Genomic DNA, 7,856 nt, shown 5'->3' on the forward strand with positions numbered 1-7,856 from the left:
ATCTAAAGACAGATTAACGTGCTGCAATAATTAGTTAATCTTTTCTGTGCCATAACCTATATGCTCGCCAAGTAAATGTGAGCCTCATTAAAATCCAATTAAAAAAACCTTTATCTATTTCCGAACTGTTACCCTTTAGGCTCAGATGGCACTACAGTTTACAACAGACGGAGAGATGCGGAACAGCGCCGGCCTAACTACCTACATCTTTGTCCATGTCACTTGTCTTACTTCATAAACATGAATTACGTTGCAAGTGGCTAAATCAAGTTATCTACACAAATTAATTATTAGTACGCTGAAATGTTTGCGAGAAAATCCAGTTATGATGTTGAAACTGCAGGCTTCCTAGCGAGAAGATTCTTTGGAATCGATGGGGTGGTGAACCCTGGGGAATAATTACGGTTTTCGCAGGAGCAGCATTCTGCGACGCACAGCATAGCAGACAACGATTACCTGCTGGCTTGCTATAATAGGTCTGGTTAGCTAATATGCTTGCTGGGCCAAATGTTGATATTTTCCATTAATATTCTATAGAGCTCATCTCATTTTGAACTATTGATTCATAAATATACAGATTTGACAACGCTTTGTGCGATCAAGTAGTTGGGGTGATATATATAAAGCGATGCTATGTAGAATTAGCTATTATGTCGTTTATTTGAACGAACAAGTATCATGTACTAGCGCAACACTGGTCCTTATCGGTATTTCATGAAAAGATACATCCGACATATAACAAAGAGCAAGAACTATAGTCATGAGTCAGCCTTTGCCAACATTTGCGCATGTTTGTGTCATTATGGGGCGCGTATGTTGTATTGGCGCCAAACTTTAAAAATAGGTAATCTTTGTGTATCGCGAGAAACGGTGCCAGCTTCCTTAGAACGACTACGTCTATCCCGCACATGTGCGCATGTCATCTGGTTCATTGGAAGTCTGAGGTAACAGATAAATTATGGTGCAAATCATATACTGTGTATTTGATTATCGCGTAGTTCTTTGGTTGTGGGCCGATCTTGTACGGAGCCGTTAGCAATAGACTGATATTTTAGAAAACGATAACATGCTCGCAAAAAGAGCTACCAGTATCTTTGACAGATCACAGGTAGATTTGAGAGTAGGCTGAAGCAAGCTGAGGCAGCTTTGAGCATATTCTGTGTTTTCATTTTCTGCAGATTCATTGCATTCAGATCATCCCACATGACCTCTATGCCATGGGTAGCTGAGGGATTAAAGGCCATAGAATTTCCAATCGCTAGCATCTTTATAAGTGGCTTTATTGATATTGTATGATTGGACAGGAATCGCGCCTTATAAAATGTTGCTAGACCTAAAGGAACATATTCTTGCCCTGACTTCCTGCCATTCGCATGATTATGAAACTGCACTATGTCCTTGCGCATTACTAGCCATTATAGATTGTGCACAGAGCAAAGAAGCGCTTTAGCTATTTAAGTTTTATCATTTGGTGAGAGACATAGCACAATCTTGTTGTTTTTAGCTGGTCTCCTGAGACATTAGTACATTTCGCAGCACTGTGTATAAAACATCATGCCTATTTACGGTTTCGAGCGTAATTTCTGTGACGCTTTGGCTGTGATGCTTGTTCTTGGTAGGTGTATGAGGGTAATGTATTGGTATGCTCATCTTCGATTATGTGGATTTCCCGGATTAATATTCCATCTGTTGTCACTCAGTGATGGCCATATATAAATGGTTTGATACCTGCCACAGGACTCTCTGCTCCACGATACTTGACACGTCAAAAAGTGTCTCGGTGCCGGAATACCCGAATAGTGTGATCCACGCTCTTTCCCCATGTAGTGCTCCTTAGCATGTTGTTCGATCCTACAGAGCAAACTACCAGTCTGGGATCGATTGCGGGCGCGTGGAAAGATGACGAGCTGCAGCAAAACGAAAAGGAGCTAAACAGGCAAGCTAGAGGAAGCCAAAAAAATAGATACAGAGACGTAAACTCAGTTTCTAGGTTGGCTGGATACATGAGCTGCTCTTACGAGCTTAACAACGGCAGTAGCAAGTATCGATGAGTACACATAACAATCAATTCAATCCATAGCCGAGTAGGCAAAGACAGCGAGTACGTGATGTATATAGGTAAGCAAAGGACGACGGCGACTACGGAGGAGGTTGGTAAGGAGCAACCTGATTATATCGCTACTGTTTGCAAGTATCGGTGACAATCATTGTAGCTTCTCTGAGTCATTCCTTTTCCCTTTTACCTAGCCCATCTCCAATTTGAGAAAATCACCTTTCTCTAGGAGAATAATCTTTGCCTTCTTTGGAAAAAACCATACAATTTGAGAATCTTCGTCGTAGGGGAAAAGATAAATCGTTCCAAATTCCTTTTTGCCAATGCATCGTCGACTCGGTCCGGATTATCATGTCAAAATCTTGGTATCTACACCATTTAACTGCGTGTACCTATACAAAAATATATACACTTACACCGTGGTGTAATCTATTAACGAATAGTGCGCCTTCAACGCCACTGACGACGCTAGCGCCAGTGTTGTGGCGGCACATCGGGCGGCAGGCAAGGCTTGCGAAATTTTAGGAAACATTATAGTGCTACCACTTTCATAATTATACGTACGACCTCGACTAGTATCGTCCGCGCCACTGACTACTATGAAGTCATATAATCGAGACTGGTTTCTGTAAGGGGGACAAAACAAACAGGAACAAGAAACACGATAAATTGAAATTATGAGTAGCTGGACGGATAGGTAGCTTGCTTAACTGACTGGCGTACGAAAACAGATTTTGTTGAAACAGCGTCGTTAACTGGCAAACTAATGAACTGCCGGAGGCCTGTTCGCGCGAACGAAACCTGTAATTCAAACGAAAAAAAAGCTGCGCGCCATCGACTTGAACTTGTGGTAGGGTGAGGAGAATGCGTGGGTCTGTGGTACAAGGGGTGATGGAATGGGAGAGGTTGTTAAAGTAAAGGACGCGCTAAGCAAACGGCCGTGCTGGTAGCGATGACGGTGGTGGCAGCCGCGCAACAGGCAAAAACAGCGAGAACGGCAACACCCAACCCGTTTCAGCTTTAATATACGCGACCTTAAGTCTCCCTAATAAAGTGTAAATCAGCCGAATCAATCAAGAGGCTGGCGGTCATGTCAACGCGGTAATTATATGTCGAGAAGCGAAGAAGACCTGCAGGAACGCGCGAGAAGGGGGAAATCATGGAAGATGCAGAGCGTCCCATCACGTCGCCTTTACGCCTGCTACGCCATGTTCCAACAGCGGCAACTCGAACAATAGAGCCTGACAGGTAAAGAGAGCGAGGAAGCAGAGGAAACGAGAGCTCACTATGCAGTTTGCATGTTGGTGCTTTACTCCCCTACACTAGTAGCACAGGAACGTTGCTGGCACTCGCTGTTGTCAAACTGATCCGACATTTTTAGGAGATTCAGGACACTCTGTGCTTAGGCCGGAAAATACTAAGGTGTATAACCACAATACAAGTCAACCCAGGACGTTTGTATCATATGTGCGTACAGTGAAGGATGCACGCGGAAAAGATGCGACCAAAGTCGGCCTGGTCATAAACCTAGCTAAGTTACAATGTTTTAATGACTAGACGGAAGGACAGATGCTCTTTACTGTAATATCTACTGGCTCAGAAAGGATAATGGTACGCCTATCGTTATCCTGAAGAACCGACTGTTATTATGTTCACTGTATAACTTTGTGTATCTTTATTTAGAGGGAGAGGAAAGTCAATGCGTTATGCATAAGAGGCGTTACCTCTCAGCTTTCACTGCTATGGTCTGGGATAAATGCCCACGAAAACCGAACACGTCTTTGACCGAGCTCACGAAGACTACGACATCACTACTTCAGAGGCCTGGGCAAATCACCTGAATAACTTCAATAGAGTTAGGAGAGATGGAACATCAACGGTGATGGCCTTGCAAGCCAAGATGACACAGCTTAAGATGCTGTAGTGACTGCGTGATTCGATCGACGGATCCTTTTTGCAGTGCCTCCAGCCGGCAGCATAGGAAATACATGTCAACGAACTATATCCGTTGGTGTATGCAAATATATCCACGTGTAAGTCAGGGATCACTTATGATATGCCTGCACAAAGGATTAGTTAGGATACCGCTAACGATAGCTTGCATTTCCGAGAACAGCTTGGTGGTATTATCCTATTCAACGGCCGACAGCGTACGAACTGTGTAAATGGTGTGTTGTCGCTTTAGCCATTGACCGCCTTTTACAATCTATCGATGCCCTCCCAGATTTTTACTGCTATTTTTAAGATAGCCTAATCATATGCTAACGTAGTGCTTCGTTGACTAATTGTCATCTTTTTTGGCTATTTCATTTTCAGAATAATTTCTACTTGGACATTTAATTGACACAGTTATAGAGCTGCAGCATAAAAGTTGATGTTTGTTTTCTTAAAACGATTTTCATAAGCAGACAGGTCGTATTCGATAGAGCATATATTACCAGAATCCAACAAAAGACAAGTTAAAGCTATCAAAAGAAATTGGACTGAAACTAATCCCAGTCGTACTCGTAAGGCACACATGCTGAGAAAAAGCGGTCTAGACTTGAGGTTTCTGTGATTTATTATCCCGGCAACATCCGTACATTTTCAGCCCATACGGAGAACACTCATAGGTTTTTCAAGGTAGAAATTAGGTTTGAGACGCAGGTTTAGGCACTTGAAGGCAAGCACGGTAGCAGGCATATGCATTGGAATGCTCTATACTAACCGTATGTTAAATCATCAAAGAGTATGGCAAACGGCATATCATAAAGCAGCCACAAAGCTTACGTTAAAACTAATGAACTTTTACCACAGAGCTATAGAGTGGTTAAACTTCTTGCTTAGCTTGAGAAGCAAAAAAAAAACAAGTGTTGGGTAAGCAAAAAGAGCGCGCAACCTTGTTTCAGACACAACAGCACGCTTGACGGATAAGCAATAGGTATTCAAGGGGGGCCTTTGTCAAGCAGGAAGTACACGCCATCATTGTGAAGATCGATTACTTATAGTGCATTAAATGCCACCGAACAGAAGCTATAGTAAAATTCAATATCAGATATAGTAAAGCAATAACTAGTGGACAGACCCAATAATGAGCTGGGTCTAGTGTATCATTTCGTAATACCTTAGTACCTCATAATAGAGACTAGAAAGCATCACAGCTTGCCAACGTATTCTCTCATAAAGAATTTAACGAAACACTCCTGAGAATTATTATGTTATAAATGAAAGAAAAAATAACAGATGCTATGAATTTTCGAATGTGTCCTCATTGGAAAATCCATTGAATTACTCAAAGATTGAGCTCGTCGATCTCATCTTCAGTGCCATCTAAGTGGTGTCCTATGTTCTATTTTGACGTCATGTTGGGGAAACTGCTGCACGGCCAATAAGAATTTGCTTTGAAGGACTCTAACTGCGGTGTGTAAGGGCAACAAGTAGATTAGGCCGAAAATAATAACAACCGAATGATATTTTCCCGATACGCCCATATCTATCTATCTATCTATCTACTTCGTATGAAGTGTGTTTAGTGTCCGCAAAGGTAAAGCGATGTCGAAGTTAATTGAAGTGAAAAAATATCCCGACCATAATTTTTTGTTTCAAATTTAGCTTTATTTTATCAAAACTCCAATGCATGTACACTCTTGTAGTAATATAATTAATGCCAATATAGAGCGACACAGTGTTCATGTAATCACTATTATTGACATTGTGATGATAATTATATATTTGGTTTAAGATATATTAAATATAATTAAAAAGCCATAAGAATAAGGCCAAAATACAAAAGCTAATAAGCTATAACATAAAAAAATGTAGTGCACCGATAAAATTCAATATACAACCAATATAAATAGAGAATCAGTTCTGAACGAATTCTCAGGAACGGCCTTAACTTTGTATTCGTTGTCTCTGGCTATGATCCTCTACAACTGCGTCTCGTTTTTAGTAGAGTAGAGCCATATATTCCGAGACTGAAAGGGTTTGAATACTGAACACGTAGCCTTAGGCTCTTATTAGCGTATGGTAGTGAGATTGTTGTGTTTACTCTGTACAACTGCTGAAATAAATACGGTAGGAGTTCTAATTTTTGCTAGCAAGCCGCATTTTATAAACGACAAACGTTTTTTACGGTCATAATATATGTTTGACGACATAGTACAATTGTGATTTAGCCATTTTTAACGCATATGATTTCCCTCTAGAACCTATTTGATTGTTAGATCACGATAACATATATAAAACATTATATATGAAGTATATTATATTCAGGTTAGTCCGGCATAGGGAAAATCATTTACTAACTACAGTAATATCATATTTCGAGGCAATTTGGATTTGTCTCTATCGTTCTACTTACACGTAGCTTAAAATGACGTATGGCATAAAACCGCCATAAGTCCATCGGAATCTTAAGCCACGCAACCGGCTCGATATATGGAGCGACATAACAATTCTTGCAATGATTAAAGAAGCGGAACGATGCCCCTATCACTAGCGCACGGAACTCAATAGGAGACCAGTTTTTGGATAAATAAATTTTACCTATATCGCACCTTCTTTAGTAAGTGTTCTCCAATTATATGGATCGAGACAGATTTAGCATCAACACGCACACACAAACGAAGAGTGTAAAGCAACTGCTGTAGAAAAGCTAAATTAAAGAAAGTGTCTTGAGCCCTTAGGGCATATGGGTCTCTTTACGTACCATATTTCAATGATGTGCTCCACCGCTCTCAAGGTGACGGGGATGTACACAGCCTTGGCTACAGCACTTTTATGTATCATGTGGAATGAATGAATCTTCAATGCCCGCAAAATTTCATAGGCGGGAACATGGAGGATAAAAGCACGCCATAATGATTTTGCCTTGGGCAAGGCCTTATGTTACCAGTTTAAAGTGCTAGATTTTCCTGCTATCCATACATACCTGTATAGTTGGGAGGGTTAGAGAAGCCGGCGACAGCTTGCTCATCGGTTACATCTTTGTACATTATTAATAACAATATTTATTATGATAATATTCGACGATGTACAATGTTCGACGGTGCATTAATTGAACCGTTCAAGAGTACCTACAGTTTTTGCATGCCTCAGTAGATTTATAGTCCATTGATTTATCTAGCCTCCACGCGACGAAAGCTTTCAGCCCGACCAGAGGTTACCTTCGCTCAAAATTGCCGAGGTCCTAAAAAATTATTTACTAGTCGCCGGCCTAATCGCGTTCAAATTCCAAACGCGATTCAGGAACCTGGGTCTGTCGTAAATGTACGTATAGCAAAATAGTAATCAGTTAGCCTCTTTTAAAGGAACTTGTGAGCATCGATGTTTGTATATTTGGCGATCTCTTCAAGAGTCTCGAAAAGATACAAAACAGAACGTTACTGAATGCTTAATGGTGAACATGAAATATGGCTAACTGTTGTACGGCATCCAGCATTTCGAATTGGGCTGATTCTGTTGGAAGAATTAATGTAGATGCAGCGCCCAACTGCATTTAGACATGCTATAAGAATGGATGTATAAATATCATCACCCCTCGCCATATTTTTCAGAGAGTCACTCTTATTAAACTGTTACTATTCGCCATGTTACACAATTCTGCTACTTGACTGTAGACGTAAACAGATTGCTATATCATACTACATATATAGCAATGATCAACTCACGAACATTTACCACTATTCCTTATTCAACCTTGTATCTTTTTACAATGTACATGTCTAACACAAATTCAATCGATACCATGTCAACATAAATGACTAATGAAATCGTATGCTGGCTGGAAGCTTCAGACAAGTATAGAAAAATACAGTGATTT

General features: G+C 40.6%; 1 long non-coding RNA gene across 1 annotated transcript; it reads left to right on the top strand.

Annotated features, from left to right (window-relative positions):
- The first annotated feature begins 2,969 nt into the window (after positions 1 to 2,969).
- On the top strand, positions 2,970 to 6,595 carry LOC147758652 (uncharacterized). The gene is made up of 2 exons (XR_015318632.1): positions 2,970 to 3,301; positions 3,737 to 6,595. It is a non-coding gene; the product is annotated as an uncharacterized LOC147758652 (long non-coding RNA).
- Positions 6,596 to 7,856: the final 1,261 nt, after the last annotated feature.

The sequence above is a fragment of the Varroa destructor genome, unplaced genomic scaffold (assembly GCF_002443255.2).
Source record: "Varroa destructor unplaced genomic scaffold, Vdes_3.0 BEIS01000001.1, whole genome shotgun sequence".
Classification (NCBI taxonomy): Eukaryota; Metazoa; Arthropoda; class Arachnida; order Mesostigmata; family Varroidae; genus Varroa; species Varroa destructor.